At 38.9% G+C, this 21,030-nt stretch overlaps 1 long non-coding RNA gene across 1 annotated transcript in view; it reads right to left on the bottom strand.

Moving 5' to 3' along the window:
- Positions 1-279: 279 nt before the first annotated feature.
- Positions 280-21,030, bottom strand: part of LOC114048340 — a 42,964-nt gene continuing 22,213 nt past the window's right edge. Inside the window, exons 2-4 of the long non-coding RNA XR_003569740.1 lie at positions 8,689-8,862; positions 643-726; positions 280-511 (exon numbers count right to left, since the gene is read on the bottom strand). This is a non-coding gene — a long non-coding RNA (uncharacterized LOC114048340). The remainder of the gene's footprint in view (positions 512-642; positions 727-8,688; positions 8,863-21,030) is intronic.

Here is a 21,030-nt window from a genome sequence, read left to right as displayed (position 1 = left end):
CAATATAATAATTCAAGATGATTCTGAAGGACTTATGATGAAAAATGCTCTCTACCTCCAGAGAAGGAACTGATGGAGACTGAGTGCAGATTGAAGCATACTCTTTTTTACTTCCTTTATTTCTCTTTTTTTTTTTGTCTGTGATTTTTTTTCACAACAGGACTAATGTGGAAATATGTTTTACATGACTATATATGTATAACCTATATCAAATTGCTTGCCTTTTGAAAGGGAAAGAAGGAGGGAGAAAATTTGGAACTCAAAACTTGAAAAAATGAATGATAAAAATTGTTTTTTTATATGTAATTGGAAAAAATTTAAAAAACATTTTTAAAAAGGGAATGCCTCCAGGGATTTGTCTAACAGCTTTGTCTTCTTTTTGGTAGAGCCTCTTCAAATTGTGGGTGGGAAGAAAGACGATGCATCAGGGAATTCATCAGGGCCGCTCCTAATCACAGTCATCTTCTCATCTTTGGTTCGTTTTCATGTTTTAAATAAAGGTTGTGATTACCTAAACACAAGGAATAGTAGGACAATCATCATTAACTTGGCCGTTTGATTCAGTTTCTGGTTTATCTGGCATATCCATCAGAGCAGAATCTGTGTATAGGCTGATGGTTTATTCTTTTATATTTACTGTACCTTTCTTGGTGGCATTTGTATTTTCTTCCTTTTAACATAGCCAGGCCTAATCTCCAAAGAGATCCTGGGGTCACCCAAAGGACACTGCAAAGATAAATGGTGGGTCAAGCTGTCAATAACCATATTAAAAAAACCTTTCCAAATTACTAAAGAGAAATGCAAATTAAAACAAATCTGAGGTTATATTCTTGTAGAACATAGCTTAGCTGAAGAATTTGTATTTTGGAATATCCTTCCATTAGATATTCTGCCTTCCTGTGTCTAGTAAGGTGTCACCTAAGTATAGAAGCCATCTTGACCTAAATGATCTGTGGGTAAGCATTTGCAACTCCTACTTAAAAAAAAAAATCCTTTCTTCCAAAAATACAAGATGTCCCAGATTTGGTGCTCAGGAAAATCTGGGCCCCAACAAGGATCCCAATGTTGACTGTACCCACATGTGCTGTTTCTTTCATCGTAGTTTATGGTACTGTAGAATTTTGAATTAACTTTCTAAAAGTTGTCTCCCAAACTGATCAGTATGTATAATAAAAGCTGTGAGTAAATCCTGCCTAGAAAAACAGATAAATGGTCTTTATTCCACAACACAAATCACATTCGTCAGATTGTCAAAGCTGACAAAAGAGGCTGGAGGGACAGTAGGAAGGTGAGCATACTAATACACTACTGGTATAGCTTCAAATTCTGTAAAACAATTTGAAAATATTATTCCCTTTGACCCAGTGATACTACTACTAGGCATGTGCCCTAAGCAAGTCAAGGACAGAGGAAAAAGACTCACGTACATAAGAATGTTAGTAGTAGTACTTTTTATTACAGCAAAGAACTGACACTAAAATGGTGCCCATTAACCGATGAATGACCAAACGAATTGTGGTGTGTGGTTCTTTTAGGTAAAGCCTCCCTATGTTGTGGATGGGAAGAGAGAAGCTGCATCAGGGAAATACTGGAATAGAATTTTATTGTATAAAAGAATATGAGAGATTCAGAAAAATGTCTATCAGTTTTTGAGATGAGGATAGTATTCTGCTGAGGAGAACTAGCAACTCCTCTCTAACCCTCACCCTTGGTTGGGTGGCATCACTATTTCCCAGCTCCTCTCTTCAGGTTTCTCAGTGGACGTGACTTTCAAAGCTTTTTCTTTGCTCCTTGAGCAGAATGGGACTCTTTAAAAAAATCTGCCTAAGGAAAGACAATTGGAAGGGAAGGTGCCTAAGGCCACCAACTCAGATATGGCTTATATCTTATAATACCTTATCATACCTCTTTTCCCTGGAAAATAGCTGGCTCATCCTATGTCTAGGACAGTCTGGATTCACTTAATCTTTTCTGCTTTGGGGAAGTTAGAATAATAGATACTAATAAAATCTCTTTTGTTCAGCTCTAGCCTCAAACTGGGAATCCCAGAAAGAGAATTTCTTTCTTTGTGGATATGGTTGACCATAGCCTCCACCCCTTTTACGTAAAGTCCTCATTTTGTATATGAAAATGAATGCTATAATAAGAAAACCATTTTCTTTTGAAAACACATAGCAAATACAGAAAGAGAGCAATTTTGAAGATTGTGGATACAGGATCAATGTGAGAGTGAGGGTGATGTAAAGGATGACAAGTGGGATGTAACCAGTTTTATTCTTGGCCATTGGGCCTGATAAAGTCATCTATTTAGCATGGCTTCTATAGAGTTCAGCTACAGTTCCCCCCCTTCCCCCCAGCATCTCATTCCCAGTGAGTGGCAGTGGCAGCAACAGCAGTGGTATTGGGTGGCCTCTCACTGCAGGGAAGAGCTGGAGTTCCCCTTTTCCTCTCACCCTTTGGTCTCTCTAGGTCCTTCTGTGGAAGAGTTAATGTTCTCTCATGTGGGCTTGTTTTGGTGAGATTTCACTTCTACTCTTCCTTTTATAACAGGCATTTTTAATCTTTTTTTTTTTTTGGTATCATATTCTGCTTTGGTAGTCTGGTGAAACCTATGGACCTTTGCCCTGAATAGTATTTTTAAACAATTGAAGGAAATGCTAAATTTCAATTAGAGACTACTGAAAATAAAGATGCAAATTTTTTTCTCCTCCCAGGTTTATAGACCCTGCAACTGCACCCCCCAAATCTACCTATGGACCTCTTCAAAGCTTATGCACCACCATAAAGAGTGGGGAACCTGTGGCCTTGAGGACACATGACCTTCTAAGAGGTCCTTTTGACTTAGTCCAAGTTTTACAGAACAAATGCTTTTATTGAGGGTATTTATTTGTTCTGTGAAGTTTGGATTCAGTTAAAGGGCTGCACTTTAGAACTTAGAGGGCCAAATGTGGCTGCAGGTTCCCTACCCCTGCTTTAGACTTTAGAAAGAGATAGATTATCCTTTCAGATACGGTCATAGCACATTCAGTCCTGGAATCAGAAAACATTGAAGGTTTGTGTCCTCTGCTACAGGCATCCATCTCAAGGGCATTTCAATTCCTTGGGTAAAGGGGTGTTACATTTAGATATATATAGAATATTGTGAGGAGAAACTAAGTTGAAAAGACCTCAGAACTTTGACCAAAGCATCAATCAATCATGACTTCAAAGGACTAGTATTGAAAAATACTTTCCACTCCTTGTCAGAGAGATACTGGACTATAGGGACAGAATCAGGTATGTATTTTCAGAAGTGGCCAACATGTTGATTTATTTCACTCAATTATACATATTTGTAACAAATGTAATATTTATATATACATTATATATAACTATATGTAACAGAAATTCATTTTCAAATATTCCTTCTCTTGTTCTTTGTATCTTGAAATGTCTGTTGATGACTGCCTCAGTTTCCTAAACTGTCAAGTGAGGATAATATAATAGCATTTACCTCCCAGGGTTGTTGTGAGGATTAAGTAAGATAATATTTGTAAAGTGCTTAGTACAGTACCCGGCAATCATAGACATTTCTCTGAATCTGTCATATTCCTAATTTCTTATATTACAATAAAATTATTACAATATTACTTATATTACAATTAAATTCCATTCCAGTGTTTCCCTGATGCAGCTTCTTTCTTCCCATTCACAACATGGGGAGCCTTTGCCTAAAAGAACCACACACCACAATTTGTTTGGTAATTCAGCAATTTTTTTTTGCCAGTTTGCTGCTACAATAAAAAGTACTATTAATGTTCACAATAAATTGTCTCCCCCCAAAAAAACCCCCAAAATAGAAAGATGGCAAAGGAATGGTGATTAAGAAAAATCTGGACATCTTGAGTAGTTTGAAATAGGAAGTGGATCAGAGCAGTAGAAAGAATAATTATACTGTGGGAACTGAAAGGGTCATCTAGCACCTGCAGGGATAGGGGTGATAATAACAATTCAGTTTTAAGATTTGCAAAATACTTTCCTCATAGCAACCCTCTGAGGTAGTGCCAAATATCGTTAGTCCCATTTTGCAAGGGAATTTATTGAGATTGAGCAACATGCTCAAGGTCACGAAATTAAGTGCTAGAGTCAGGCTTTGAATCCTAGTCTCCTGATTCCAAATCTAGCCCTCAGAATTTTTTAAAGTTAACATTGCTAGGGAAAGCCCTGATCTATTTTTTTTTTTTGGTAGGTGATTGGGGTTAAGTGACTCACCTAGGGTTACACAGCTAGTGAGTGTTATGTGTCTGAGGTTGGATTTGAACTTAGGTCCTCCTGAATCCAGGGCCAGTGCTCTATCCACTGTGCCCCCAAGCTGCCCCTCTGATGCATTTTTACACTCAAGACCCAGTTTCCATTTTCTATTTCTTTCCCTCCCAAGACCTTAATTTCCTTTCTGAAAGGTAAAGAAGGGACAAAGGAAGCAGCTACTTTCTCTGACAACTGCTTCTTCTGTTACAAGAGCATCGGATTAACTGAATTGGAAGAATTGGCTGGAATTAAGAAGTAGTTTTATTGATTTGCTAGAAATTGGCTCTAGATCAATCAGTAGGGATCAACACCCAATTTAGGAGGATAAGGCCAGAGTGTGCTTGTGACCTCCTGAGAGCTCCATGGGTAAAGCTGTCAGTATCAGGCCTGATGATTCCACCCAAGTCATTTTTGGCTTGAGCTGATTCTGTTGGCCCATCCAGCTTCTCCCTGTTTCTCGGAACCCTCACCTTATCTTGCCTGACTCCAGACACTTTCCTCCTGTTTCTTTCTAATGCCGATATTAAAGTAGTTATCTTGATCAGGGAAGCATGAAGGGATCTGACACTTTAATTATCATCTGTCTCCTTGAACAGCAAGACTAGAAGGAAAAACAAACCCTTTCTACCACTCACTATAGTTACCTGCTGAAGGGATTTTTTTTCATTTGTTTATTTCCCCAGATCCATTTTGGCTCCTGTTTCCCGATACCTGGCTGAGGCATATGGGGGATGAGGACATTAGACCAGAGATGTCTCATGGGAAGCCTGTGTGTAAGGTGCTAGAGAGAGACCTGGGATGAGCATCTACTGAATGGTTCCTGTGCTCCCTTCCTCTGTCAGTCACTATATGAAGTGATGGGATGCTACTGCACCTGTGATTTTATCAGTATAGGGAGTTGACAAAGAGGAAATTCCTTCTGCCAATGTAGATGGGCACCTTCTCTGCAACTGAGAGCCTCAGATAATTTCCTTGGGACACTAAGAAGACATATGAGTCACTTAGGGCCATACAGCCAGTATGTGTCAAAGATGGGATGCTTGGGAAACAAAGGGGAGGGGGAGGGAACAAGCATTCATTAAGCACTTACTATAGGCCAGGCCCTATGCTAAGCACTTTACAAATATTATCTCATTTGATTTTCCAACAGCCCTGGGAGGTAAATGCAATTACTATCTTCACTTGACAGTTGAGGAAACCAAGGCAGAGAGAGGTTAAGAGGCTTAGCCAGGGTCCCACAGCTAGTGTTTAAAGCCAGGTTTGAATTCAGGTCTTCTTGATTTCAGCCCAACATTCTATCCACTGTGCTGTCCAGCCGCCTCTCCTGGGAGGAGGATGATTTATTAACTTGAGGGAGCAGAAGATCGTTGGCCTGTACCACTAAGGAAGTAGATAAGTGGTGTGAGATGTTCTCATAGAGGGTTTGTGGCCTGTTGGAGACAATTCTGAGATGTTCTCTACAGCTGAGTTCTATGGACTGGGGAAAGCTAACTGAGGATTTATTGTTGCAGACAACTAAATCAATTAGGTGGTCTGGACAGGGACCCCCTTTTGTTCCTTTATAGGTGGCTGAGATAGAGTATTATTGGTACCATGCCCCACAGTGATGAATTCCCTTAACAGATGACTCCCAGCTGGGAATCTTCAAGGAAAAGGGAGGAAATTCTTAAAGAAAATGGGCTTAATAGGATCTATGTGTCTCATTGGGCCATCCTCCTCCTTCACTGCCATACACATCCTATACCCAGGATGTATCAGAGACAATTAGACTTCCCTTTCTTGGTGGGACCCTACCAGAAAGGCTTTGGACTTTAAGTATGGATCTACTCCACCACACAACCATACATGTGCTGGCTGATCAGTGGGTAAAATTTGAACAGGAAGTTGGTATTGGGCCTTGGGCAAATACTGTCAGTGCAACTAGCTGTTCTGAGTATAACCTGAAGCCCAAAGTCCATTGGTATGGACACTCTCCTCATTGGTGGAGATCATAGCCCTGTACCTATATGAGGGGTAGGGTGGAGTTGACATGAGTGGGAGAGAGGCGAACTTTTCAGTCTCAGCTAGTCTCTTCAGATTTCTTCTGTCTCTTCAGGTTTCTTCATTCTCTTTAGGCCCTGCAGTTGCTTCCAATGCTTTTGGTTTTTGGTTTCTAGAGAGAAGATAGATGATATCAACTCTACTTTAGGCTGCTCAAGCAAGAATAAGACCCTGGGAAGAAGATGACATGAGGAGAGCTGGCAGTCTTCATCATGTCCCTATCCTTGGCGTGCTACACTAGAGGCTTTGGGGAGCTTCCCCTTGGGTGAGATTTGGGACTTTTTCTCTTGGTTGAGATGAGTTACCTTGATCTGAAAGGGAGAATTCCTTCACTCTGTATTGTCTGGTATATATTCTCCTTTGTAGACTTTCTCTGATTTCTGTTTTGCTGTTGACTTAGATAGATGAGTTTCTTTGTTTCTGACTATGTGTGCTCATTTTGGAACTGGCATTTGTTGGAAGGGAACCAAGTTTTGAATATAAAGCTTGGGTTCTCCTTTCCCCACTAATGAATAATGATTGGAAGTTTAAATTGAATCCAAAAACTACATCCCCTAGACTATCAATATATAAGGGAGGAAATAGATATAATTTTAGCCAGGTACCCCACCTCTTTGAGGAAAGAAGAATGGCCAAGATTCTGCTCTCTACCTTCTGCTTCCCTTCCCGGCAGGAATTAAAGACTGTGATGAAGACTCCCTTGAAGAAGGGTTGGGGGAGGAGAAAAGACTAGAGATGTCCATTGTGTCACTCTTTGATCCATACAATAGCACCCCCACTCTACATGTGGAGGACAGCCTGACAATGAAGTGGTGGAATGTACCTCTTTGCTAGATGTTCAGAGACCAATGGCCCTGTCTTCAAGAGGGGGCTTTGGGTGTGGTTCTTGATATATGGGATTGATAAGAAACTGATTGGTGAATAGCCTATGGAATTGCTGATAAAAATGTACAGAGAAATTCAGCATGAGGTTACTAAGGGACCCTTCAACCTAACCTATGGCTAAGGCATCCTCTGAAGTCAATCTGGATCACAGAACCCTGACCACAGAGGGAAGAATTTTCTTGGGAGTCATTATCTATTTCAGTAAACTGTATGCATATTAGTGGAGTAGCACCAAATGGAAATCCTGAGTTACCCAAACTATTACATGCAGTTTACACCAAACAATGTCATGTCCTGGGAGGATGGAAAAGGGGGTGGGGGAGAAATTTCTTCTCTAGTGATAGAGATGAAGGAAGCTGGAATACTTTTTTATATCAGCTCCCTGTGGTGAATAAAGAGGTTCATGAGATATACTTTCTGGGTAATTTAGTCATTTTATTAATAAGGCCAGCAAATTATTAATAAAAGGATGGTCATATGGCTGTCTCTCTTGGACCAAAGACCCCTAATGGCAGTGGGCTTGCAGTTTATATGCCCTTCCAAGAGTAGGTATTCCTGAGGGGGTGCCAATCAACTCTGCTTAACATAATGGGAGGTGGGCTATAGTAAAATGAGGGTCTTGGGGTACAGGCCAAGTCACCCAAATCTTTGTCAAGAAACATCAATTTCTATATCACCTGTTTTAAATGAAAAGGAGAATCGACATTTTTCCAGACCTGTCTGAGCAAACAATGAGTCCAAACTTTGAACTTCTTTTACTGTTCGATTAGATCTTGGCCTGGGAAAATCTTTAAAAGAGATTTCCCACACTGGTTGGCTTCTGGATGAGGAAGTAGGAAAGGGGAAAAACCTTGGTCCTAATTCAATAATTAGTTACCAAACAAAAGAGGGAAATACTCATTTCTCACATCCCTTTACAACAACCACAACCACATTTTGCCAATGAAGAAGGCAGATGGCACCTGATAATTTATGGTATTCTATAGGAGCTGAACAAAGTTTTCTTATTCATCACTGTTGTTGTTCCTGCCCAGACCCAGGGTGAGAAGTATGGAGTCACTTCTCATGGGCCTCAGTTGCCTGAAAACTCTACTATGCACTTCCATCATTGGACCTCTAGTGGCTTGTTCTTTCAAACTTTCAAAGCTTACACTATTACAGCCTAGTTTGTTCTATCTCCAATAATCCATGTAAGGCAGGAAAGAATAGATGCAACAGGGAGATGAACAATCTCAGGCCTGTGTGAATAAAACTATATGTCCATCCAGGTGGGCAGAAGAGGGTGCTGGCACTAGTTCTTTCTCTCTCCCAGGAGGCCTTCTCACTCAAATGCAACCAAATAGGAAAAGGAGACAAAAACATGCTTTGGGTGATTGATACCTTTGAGTTCACACCCAATTCCAGCTCACCAGTCAATCAAAAGTACATTTCTTCACCATATGCTTGTTGAACCATAAACAGTCCTATAACACTTACTCTGAAATGGAGATCAGGGCCTCTCCATGCCATATCATCAGGCATTTTCCAAAGCAGGTTCACTTGAGAGCTCATGCTTCCAGGACTGAGTCCTCATTGGCCAGGACGGTGTTCCATATGTATACACAAGATACGTACAGTGTAATTGAGAGGCAATCCCAGGGGGCTGGGTATCTGGGAGAGGGAACCACATAAGGTAAGATTTGAGTTGAGTTTTGAGTTAGGGAAGCTAGGAATCATAGGTTAGGAGGGCACTCTAGGCATTGGTGGTGGGGTACCTAGATAATACTGTACTGAATGGGGAGATAGATTGTCAGTGTGAAAATTAGCAAATAGGCCAGTTTGCCTGGATCATAGAGTGTGTAGGGATGGGTGTGGGTGTGGGTGTGGGTGTGGGTGTTGACTGAGAGTGTAAAGTTTAAGAAGACTTGAAAGGTAGGAAGGGGTCAGGCTTTGAAGTGCTAAAAATGTCAACCAAAGGATTTTATATTCCTGGAAGGAGTACAGAGATATTGGTCTTTATTGAATAGAGGGAGTGACATGGTCAGACTTGCCTTTTAGGAAAATCTCTTTGGCAGCTGAGTGGACGAAGGATTGGAGTGGAGACAGATTAGAGTCAGACCAATTAGGCAAGAAGTCATGAAGGCCTGAATTAGGGTTGCGGTGTTGTGAAGATAGAAATGATAAGATTTGATAAATTGGATACGTGAGGTAAGTGAGAGTCAAGGATGGTATAAAGGTTTTGGCCTGGGTAACTTGGAGGATTGCGGTGTCCTTGATAGTAAGAGTAAAGTTGGGAAGAGGGGAGAGTTTGGAGGTGAAGACAGTGAATTTTGTTTTGAACACGTGGTGTTTGAGATGACCATTGGACATCCAATTTGAGCACAGTAGAGTTCAGAAGAGCAATTAGGACTAGTTGTATAAATCTAGGAACTATCTACATAGATAATACTTGAACCTATGGGAACTAAATGCAAATAAGATAGTATAGAGAGAAAAGAGAAGAGGACCTATGACAGTACCTTGGGGGACTTCCATGGTTAGGTGTTATGACCTGAATGATAATCTAGCAAAGGAGCCTGAGAAGGAGTGGTGAGTCACATGGGAGGAGAACCAGAAGAGAACAGTCTCACAAAAACCCAGAGAGAGGAATATACGGGAAGAGAGAGTGTGATTGACAGCATAAAAAAGGGCAGAGATATCAAAAAGGATGAGTACTAAGAAAGTCATGGTATAATCATAGGATCATAGATAGAGAGTTGAAAGGGACTTCAGAGGTCTGGTCCCCTTCATTTTTCAAATGGCTCCCTATTTACCTCCAAGATAAAATACGAACTTTCCCATCCCACAATTAAAGCTGTGGACAACTTGACTCTACCTTTCCAACATTTATTAAGTGTTCTTCACCTCCTCTTTGGTCCAGCCAAATTAGCCTTATTCTTCCCTCCATATGACTTACTTTCTTTTACACCAACTCTTAGAAGGCTTAGTTTTATTCAAAGTTTAGCTCAAGAGCCACTTGTTACATGATGTCTTTTCTGATTTTACTTTTCTGATATCATTTTTATTATATTACTAATATCAACTTTTATTATATTTATTTTACACATATTTATTTGTTATATACTTACATGCTTACAATGGACAGCTAGGTGACACAACAGATAGAGGCCCAGGCCTGGAGTCAGGAATACCTGAGTTCAGATCCAGCCTCAGACACTTACTGGCTGTGTGACCCTAGGCAAGTCACTTTACCCAGTTTGCCTCAGGTTCTTCATCTGTAAAACAAACTGGAGAAGGAAATGGCAAACTATTCCTGTATCTTTGCTGAGAAAATCCCAAATGGAGTCATGAAGAATTGGACACAATTGAAACAACTGAACATGGAAACATGCTGTTCTTATATCTGCTGAGAAAATTCAGAAGTCCTGAATGCAAGGAGCTGTCAGGTTAGTTATTCTATTGACTTTCTCTTAATTGAGATATAAATGTGATAATACAATGCTATTTTTACAGATGAAATGGCAAATGATAGCACTTTCATGATGATTTCTCCATATTTTACCCTAGCAATGTGTAGATTACCTCTCATTCCCTTCCAAACACAAGATTCTATTGCTCTGTAGTTCTCACATCTAGTGAAGTGATGGATAGTTGGGCTTAGAATCTGAAAGTCTTCAGTTCCCATCCCACCTCTATCTGAAAGCTAAAGCTGATTCAAGCTCTCCCTTGCAACCATTTTTCTACCACTCTTTCTTCTGTGTCTTTCACAGGCTCTATAGCATGGTATAAAGGGTCAGGAAGACCTTGGATCAGATCCTTCTTCAAATACTTTTGTTTATTTATTATACTTATTAGCTGTGTGATGCTGGGCCAGTTACTATACCTTTCTGAGTTGCAGTTTCCTCATCTGTTAAATGGGTATAACAATAACTCCCTTAGAGAATTGATGAGAGTTTCAAATGAGATGATGCCTGTGGTATAGTTCATAAACTTTAGAGTTCCATACTATTTTTTTAAACATTGAGGAGGACATGGAACATCTTCTCTTCGTCAGACTACTAATAACTCAAGCTTTATCCTAGGGAACTTACCTAGGAAGAGCAGCTTCAAAATGTTAAATCAGGAGTGGATTATGGAATTGATCATTCAATCAATAAGCATTTTTAAGTGTCTGCTATGTGGCAGGCATTATGCTAGATCCTAGGAATGCAAAGAAAAACTGAAATCCTGGAATTTAAGGAGCTTACCTTCTGGCCCAGTGATGGGATTATTTACTTTCCCTGGGGTACCACCATTCACCTATTTAAAACTGTGGTATTATCTTAGACTCTGTTGCAATAGCCTCCTAACAGGTCATCCTACCTTAACCCTCCCTTCTCTCACCCAACCCCAGCCATTCCACACTATTGTCTTTCCAGTTGTTGCTACGATTATCTTCCTTGTGCTTAAATGTGATCTGGTTGCTCCTTTTCTCAAAATCTTTCAATTACTTTCTATTGCCTTCCAAGTAAAATTAAATCTCCTTTGACTGACATTCAGATCTTCACAATCTGGCATCTCTTTTTCAAGCCTTATCTTGTATTACTCCTTAACTTGTTTTTTATACTCTAGTCAAATCAGACAATTCCCTGTCTTCTGAGCACACTCTAAAATTTGCCATTCCTCACGCTTTTTGTTAATGCTGTTTTCTGTGCCCAGAATACCTTTTTGCCCTTCTTTCCTTTTCACTTGTTGAAATGGTATTGATTTTTAAAAATTCAACTCAAATGATGTCTCTTCTAAGAAGTCTCTATTCCCACCAATTAGTAATGAAGTCTATTTAGTCATCACATAATTCCTTGGCCCTCTCCTGTGCACTTGTCCTATGTTATTTTGTAATATAATTTTTTTTTAATGTATGGACAGCAGTGATTTAGGTTTGGCTTCAGGATTGCAGAAGACTTACTTACCACTAGTCAATTATCTAGTAGGCCTAGGAAATTCCCATTGAAGGAAAAGAAAAGGAGTAAAAAAAAGACATGACCTGAGGGACTCTCTTCTATTCTGTCTGTCTACGGCAATAGGTCTGTTTCACAAAACTGTAGGTATGAGAGTGAATGTCGGGGAAGAGGGAAGCAAATTTTTCTTGTTATTTACCTTGCAGTTCTGTTTAATTAAATGCCTTAGCTCTGAGTTAATGTGTCCTCTTCTTTGGTCTGGTAAAAGGGAAGTCTCAGATGGGGCTCATGAGTTATAATTTTTTTTTAATAGATGATAACCCTGAGACTTTCTTCAACTTGGGTGTAGTTTTCAAGGATCCATATTGAGGGGATCCTGAGCAACATTTATATGAATCATATCACCTTATAGACTATAATCTATGTGAAGACAGGGACTATATGTGATATAAACCTTGTATCTTCCCCAACAAGGCAAAGTGAATCAAACTAAATTCTTCATGAGGTTTGCAGTCTGATGCTTTCCCAAACCCTTTTGGCTCTGCCTAAAAACTGGTCCCTAACTTTGACCTGTCAGGAACTAAAAGTAGAGAATATTCCCAATAGAGAGCCCGTGACTACTAGAACAGTCTATTCCCATTGATATTACACAGTCCTCATGCAGATGTAGTAATGCTACAAAAAGCTTTTTTGTTTCTTAACTAGATCCTCATGTACAAGTTCTTGTTTGAGGAAAATGTATTTGGTGGTGTGATACACTGAGAGGCTCAAGCAACACCCAGACCCACAGTTATAAATAAAAGAAGAAATGTATGTTTGGAGCATGGTTTTGCAGACAGTGATGTTTATGTCAAAAGGTGATGCCAATTAGGCTATTAGTTGATGAAATTATTACCACGCTCTCTCCCACTGAGATCACAGAAAGGTTCACCTTTACTCCTGCTTTGTTTCTAAAGTGACATTCCAAGAGAGTTGGCAATGTACTTTTAAAAAATTATCTCTGTCTGTAAGCAAAAGAGGAAAAAAAAAAAAAGCACGTGGCCTGTGTTTCTGAGCAAAAGGTTGAGAACAGATTTCCTGAGCAGCAAGTCTTCCATTGACTTGCTGTGTGATCACATCATTCCTGACTTTGCTTGCTTGGTAAATGATGGCAATAACTTCTCAACTGGTATAATACTATTTTCATAAGAATGGTTGTGAATCTGAATTAATATTTTAAAAGGGCATGAAAATCTTTATAAGAAAAATGGTAGGCAATGGAAGGGGATGCTATTTAAATGTATAAACGTTTTTGACTGTGCTTATTGAAAGATTAGTTTGGAACCATGAAGGCTTTGTGGAAATAAAATGTTTTAGTCAAATTCTTGTCCAGTGCATTTTTCTCAGCTAAACTGTAGCTCTTTAGAGAAGAAACTTGATAATAAATAAAAGCAATGAGTTTTTTTTTTCCCTTAATAGGAAGAGGTACCTCCCATGTTTCTAATGGGCTTACAACTGATTGAACCTAGTTTCTTGTAAAATATGTTGTTGTGCAGTATTTTAAAATATAAGATCTTCACTAAAACTCATTTATTGACTCACCAAACTCAAAGAGAATAGTTCTGTTTTTCAGGACACAAGGAGAAATGTCTGAACTATTCTGCCTGTCGTCAATTTTCTGTAGTTTGAAAAGACTAGAGACAGCTGGAATTGGCAGATTCCATTTCCTGAACTCCTCTGAAGACTAGGAATTAGAGAAAATTGAAATAATGGTCACTGAATTTGGTTTCCATCTTTCTTTGTTAACTGGAAACTCTTCCATAAATTTGCTGTCTTTTCCTTTGCAATCCCTTTTTGTACCAACTGACCTCAGCTTTTCTACATTTTAGTTTCTGTTGTACAAGAACATGAGAATGTCTTCATGAATTGATCTTTAAGAGGAAGTGGGGCACGTTTTCCTGTGGCATGATGGCTTTTGGTACATACTTTTGTGGAGGAGAGTGTTTCAAAATTAGATTTCTTGTCTATTGAAACCCTTCAAAATTCAAGAGATATAAGGGCAGGAGACCTTCAGCTGTGGTAGTCATTATTCAGAATATCTGGATAGATGTCTTCCAAGCTGGAAGGGATGCCCACTTAATCCTTGGCATCTTTGCAGAGAATACTAGTTACTGATAATAATAATGTATTGATTATTTGTTCTTTCTGTTTCAAAAAACATTTGCTAGGTTCTGGGAATGAATACATTCTGAGTTTCTTTAGCCTAGTAAGGTAAAGTGAGCCATTGCTTCCTAAACCCTAAGTATCCAGTTCTTTGTTACAACAAAAAGTGCTGTCATGAATATTTTTGTAAATATGGATCCTTTTCCTCTTTCTTTAATTTTTTGGGGATATGTACCTACTAGTGGGTCAAAGGTCACAGTTTAGTGACTTTTGGGGCACATTTCCAAACTACTTTCAAGAATGGCTAGTCTACTTCATAGCTGCTTTTGTATCTCCTCCAACAATGATCATATCCTCTTTTTGTCATTTTTGTCAACCTGATGTATGAAAACTCAGAGCGTTCTTAATTTGTATTTATCTTATTAGTAATTTGAAGCATTTTTAAAAATATTATTAATAGTCTGCATTTTTTTGAGGAAAAACTGCCTGTTCATATTCTTTGATCATTTATCTATTGGGGAATGGCTTTTGTTTTTACACATTTGAATTAAATTCCTTGCATATCAGACCTTTATCTGAGAAGTTTGTTGCAGAGTTAACCATTTCAGAGCTTACAGTGAGAGCACATGAAAAAAAAAGGGATGTGAGGGATTGTGGGAAGAAGGTGTGCTGTAATACAGAGGAATCCTAAATACCTGCAAATACTCTGGTGGGGCTTAGGAATGTATCACTTTGGAGAGAAATAAAAGAGTCACTTACCCACTCAACCCAAAAATCAATGGAGGAACCCTTAGTGCTATATAGAGAACTTTGGATAGACAAAATGGGGTAGGGGTAGGGTGGAATATAGATGCTGTAGTGTAGACAGATCTTGGAGGTTTGAGAAGCATCCAGAACTCTCTGCCTGAGCCTAGCACCCCCTGGTCCCAGCCAGAGCCTGGGAGGAGAGGGAGAAAGCAGCCTCTCAGGGAATTTCAGATAGTTCTAGTGAGATTCCGGCAGCCTGATCTCAACTAAGAAAGAAAAGCCCTAGGTAAAATCCCACCTAAGCAGTCCTTCAAGCCCAAGAACTGATGCTTTGAAAATTAGAATGGGCCAGCTAGAAAATGACCCCAAAATACAAGAAATATTAAAACAAAACAAAAAATTTGAAAAAAAATGGAAGAAAATATAAAAAATATACCTAGGAAAAGTGACCCGGAAAACAAGGCAAAGAAAGAATTTAAGAATTATCAGACTATCTGAAAACCATGATCAGAAAGAAGTCTGGATACCGTATTTCAAGAAATTATAAAAGAAAACCACCTAGAAATCTTAGAACAAGGGTGCAAAGTGGAAATAGAAAGAATTCACTGGTCACCTCTAGAAAGAAACCCCAAATGAAAACTCTCAGGTGCTTCATGGCATAAATCCAGAGCTTCTAGATCAAAGAAAAAAATACTATGAGCAGCCAAAAGAACTAGTTCAAGTACCAAGGGACCACAAGAAGGGTCACACAAGATTTAGCAGCTGCCAAAAGAAGAAGAGGAGAGTTTAGAAAACAATATTTCCAAATGCAAAAGATAAAGGTTACAATTACAGAGATAGCCTATTGAGCAAAACTAACTATAATCAACCCTACAGGAGGAAAAATAGAATTTTAGTGAATTTCCATGTATTAATATTTTCATCCTTACCATGAAGTCTGATCCCTCAGTTTGTCCTCAGACCATCACCCTTGTACTGGCTACCCTCTCTTTTCTTCCCTTTTTTGACCTTCTGGTGAATCAGTTCAACTCTACAACTATCACGTTGTCCTTTTCTCTTGAGTTCTCTGTGCCTTTATTTTATCAGAGATCTTACTCTTCCATACACCATCCTTGGAATACTCCCATCATCCACTGCCTTTGTTCCGATGAGGCTAGAGAAAAACCACAGAACCATGCTGTCTGGGTCCCCTACAAGTTTATATTCTATAATCTCAACTGGGACCTCACTGCATCAAGGCAATCCATTATGCCTCTCTAATTGATTCACTATACCACTCACCATAGCACCTTTTCCAAACCTTTTCATCCCACTTCAAGCTTCTCACAATTTTCCCTCCTGTCACTCTTTCATCTGAGAATATTGCTTTATATCTCACTGAAAAGAAGAGATCATTCTACAAGACCTCCCTCTTTTCCTCTGTTCCTTCTCCTATCACTAAGATACCTTCTACCCCTATTTCCTTCAGTCCTGTCTTACAGGAAGAGGTGGCCTTTCTCCTTGCCAAGGCAAACCCATTTACATGCGGTGATCCCATTCCATCCTATCTTCTCTAGCAGACCGACACATCTATTATCATCCCTGCTCTTTCACTAATTTCTAATAATAGCCCATCTTAAAACAGAAAAATGATAAATGCTGGGGAAAATGTGGGAAAATTGGAACACTAATACATTGTTGGTAGCGTTGTGAACTGATCCAACCATTCTGGAGAGTAATTTGGAACTATGCCCAAAGGCTATAAAACTGTGCATACCCTTTGACCCAGCAATATCACTTCTATGTCTGTATCCCAAAGAGATCATACAAATGGAAAAAGGACCCCCACATGTACAAACTATTTATAGCAGCTCTTTTTGTGGTGGCAAAGAATTGGAAATTGAGGGTATGCCAATCAATGAGGGAAGGGCTGAACAAGTTGTGGTATATGAATGTAATGGAATACTATTGTGCTATAAGAAATGATGAGCAGGCAGACTTCAGAAACACATGTAAAGACATATGAACTGATGCTGAATGAAGTGAGCAGAACCAGGAGAACATCTCTTCTTAACAATGCAAGGATCCAAGACAACTCCAAAGGACTCATGATGGAAAATGCTGCCCACATCCAGAAAAAGAACTATGGAGTCTGAATGCAGGCCAGAGTATATCATTTATTCTCTCTCTCTCTTTTTTTCTTTTTGGTTTCTTCTTTCTTATGGTTTCTCCCATTGGTTCTAATTCTTCTTTACAACTGACTAATGTGAAAATAGGTTTAATATGAATGTATATGTAGAGCCTATATCAAATTGTATGCCTTCTTGGGGTGGGGGAAGAGTAGAGATGGGGAGAAAATTTGTAACTTAAAATCTTATGGAAGTGAATGTTGAAACTTAAAAATAAATGAATGAATGAATGAATGAATGAATAAATAAACAAAATAATAGTCTGTCTTTTGGGTTGCTTCTGACTGCCTAGAAAGACATCAAAAAAAAAAAACCCTTCACTTGATCTGTTCATTCCCACTAGCTATCATCCTATACCTCTCCTCCCTTTTGTGGCTAAACTCCTTGAGAAGGCTGTCAACAATAGAGGCTTTTACTTTCTTTCCTCTTATTCTTTTCTTAACTCTTTATGGTCTGGCTCTAGACCTCCTCATTTAACCAAAACTGTTCTTTCCAAAGTTTGTAATTATCTTTTAATTGACAAATCTAATAATTTTCACTGATACCTCTCTCAAAGAGGTAGTAGTTGTGAATAAGGTCTCTTCCATTTTTAACAATCTTCACTTGACTGTCTCCTCAATCTATTATCTTCTGCCTCTCCTTCCTTCCATAGCTAAACTCCTAAAACAAAGTAGCCTGTACTCAATGGCCACATCTTCCTCTCCCACTGTCTTTTCAACTTCATATAATCTTATTCATAACTACTACCTCTCTGATTTTCATCTTAGTGAGAACATAAGTCAATATATTCATCCTCTCAATGATATTTACATTTTAAATCTTTATATTCTTCATATAATGAAAGGTTTTTTTGTCCTCTTTTAAAAGAATTTTAACTATAGAGAAGCATTTAAGAAGAAAAGAAGAATTTAAGTGAGTAAGGGGCCTTCTTCCCAGTGAGCCTGAAATTACATCATGTCCAGGAGTGAAGCAGGCTTTATATATAGTCTTGCCCTACTGCCATCTTCTTAGTTTATGTTACTGTACTATCATATATAAGATATATATGGGACCCTGTAGTCATGAGATCTTTCCAGTATTTCTGGTAGCTAAATGCCCACTGCTAAGGTCTGTGGTATATGATAGAGTAAATTACATTTTATCCTTTAACTCTGCAATTACTCAAACATGACCAAAGGCTTTGGCCTTGGGGGCTAGAATTATACATTAGCCAGTGCATCAGCCACCAGCATAGCTTAATCCTGTCCAGTATAATTGGATCAGTGTGATCTATGATGAACCTAACTCATCCTTTGCCTGGTTGTTGCCTGAATTGAATTTGGTAATTTGGGGCTAGTTTGTCTGTGACAAGGCACAGTAAATGCTGCCTAACAATTGCTCTTTCCCCTAGAGCCCTTCTCAGTTTGTGAGGATTTTTGAAAGTTGATTTTTCTGTGTGCTTTAAGGTACCAAAAGAAATCCCAGGTCTGGGTTTGGCTGGTGTGAGAATTAGTCAATCAGCCAACTGATGAGTAAGTATTTATTAAATGCCTGTGATGTAGAACAGACAACTGCTTCTCATTATTTAGAGTAGTCTCCTAGCCCTTGTCTGTTTGAAATCTGGACCAGGATGCATTCTCCTGAGCAAAAGTTTACTCCTACAACTCTAATATCTCACTTAAGGTTTGAGGTGGTGGAACCATTTCTCCAAAGAGTTCTGACTGATCTCGACATAAAAATAAGGCCTCCAGCCGTTTGCGCTTCCATTCATCATCTCCTATGTAGAACATCTTTTGTCTTCATTTTTAAAAAAATCAAATATAAACCAATTCATTAAAATTATTCTTTGTTTTTATATCACCTTCATTTATAAATATATCCCTTCCCTTACCCTACTCAGTGAATGATACCTTATAACAAAGAATAAGAAAGAAAGAACATAAAAGCAGTTCTGCAAAACTAACCATCACAACAGCCAAGTCTGACAATATATAATGATATTCCATACTCACAGTCCTCTACCTGTGCCAAGAAGAGAGGGAAGGCTATTTTTTCATCTCTTCTGTGGGGCCAAGCTTAAACTAGTTAAATTTTCAACTGCATGGCTTAATAGATAGGTAGCTAATCTTGAAATGCCTCAAAGCCAGGAAGAGATGTGTTCCTAGTCCTACCTCTGGCATATACTGGTGGTGTGGTGATGGTCTCATCACTTAAACTTTCAGTGCTCTAGTCATAGAAGATGCTAACCCACACTGATAGAGGGGATTTCCTCACCTCAGAGTTCTCTATACCAATGAAATCACAGGTTAGAAAGGACAAGGGATGCAAGAGGAAAGTATTTTTGCTGCACACGTGTAACATTGAGGTGTAATGACCTCCACTGGGTGGACCTCCCTCCATGTTCTACCCTCCTTCCTCTCCACCTTGCTCCATTCTCAGTGGAGATTTTATAGGAGAAATGAATACAAGATAGGAAAAAGCGGATATATTGCAAACCATGGTTCAGGGGAGTATCTACACTGATGAAATGACAAATTTATTGAAGCATATAATTCCAGAAGGGACCTCAAGGACAATCAATCCAATTCACGCTTGGGAAAAAAAGGCCTCTAAAAAAATTACTCCAATGAAAGTGAATCCAATTTTCAGGAAATTTGTCCTTACACCAGATCAAAGTTTTGTCAACTTCAACCCACTGGCTCTGCTTCTTCCTTCTACAAGCAAGCCTAATCTAGATGAAAGTCCTTCAGATACTTAAAGGCTATGATGATGTGCACCCTGAGTCTTATTTCCTGCAGGTTAAACATCCCAAGTTCCTTTAACAAATACTTGGATAGCAGGATCTCAAGGCCTTCTCTCGTCATTGGTTTCCTTCCTTTAGACCAGGGGTGTCAAACTCCCTCCTTCAAGCAAAACTCCAGAACCCAGCCAGAACTAGATTAAAATATCATTGAGAATTTTTTAATAAAATAAATAATAAACATACAATAAAACATAGGTAATGTTAATATTTTTGAGGCAATATGTGGCAGCAGGGTTTGATTATTTGGGTTTGACCTATTTGGCTCTTCGGGTTTGATCTGTTTGCAGTTTATTAATGGCCTTGTTAAACTGTAATTCCCAGAAATAAACACAATACTCCTGACATGATCTAACTAATACAGAGGATAATGGGATTATATCTCCTTATTCGCAGAAAGTTTGCCCCTCTTAATATAGCACAAGATCCCAATAGCTTTTTTGTTTGGCATATCACAATGTTCATTCTTATTAAGGTTGCATCAAAATTCTAAAATCTTTTTAGATAACCTTCTGCTTTCTAACTATAGTTCTTTGACCTTGTACTTATTAAATTGATTTCTAAGTGTAAAACTTTATATTTATCCCCTATTAAATTTCATTTTATTAGATCTGGCTCGTGTTCTAGCCAGGGGTGGGGTACCTGGGGACCTCTAGGTCCTCAAGTGCAGCCTTTTGACTGAGTGCAAATGACACAGAACAAATGTGACAGGTTCCCCACCCCCATATTCTGTCAAGACTTTTTGGATCCTGACAATGTCTTCCAGTGTATTAGCCATAGTTCCCAGGTTTATATCATGTGCAAATCTAATGAGTATGACATTTATGTCTTCATCTAAGTCACTGATAAAAAAGTTAAACTATACAAGGCCACACACATCTCCCTAGGGCAATCTATTAGAGATCTCCTTCCAATGTTCAACATTAATGACTTCTTTTTGAGTTTGACCATTCTATCAATTTTATATCCACCTACTTATACTATTATCTCATCCTTGGCTTCTTAATGTGTTTTTGTATCATGGACCGACCCCTTTGGCAGTCTGGTAAAGCCTATGGATTCCTCA

This window comes from Vombatus ursinus, unplaced genomic scaffold (assembly GCF_900497805.2).
Source record: "Vombatus ursinus unplaced genomic scaffold, bare-nosed wombat genome assembly UNPS02014792.1, whole genome shotgun sequence".
Taxonomy (NCBI): Eukaryota; Metazoa; Chordata; class Mammalia; order Diprotodontia; family Vombatidae; genus Vombatus; species Vombatus ursinus.
Note: the sequence above shows the minus strand (reverse complement) of the source record. Positions and strands in the feature narration are given on the sequence as shown.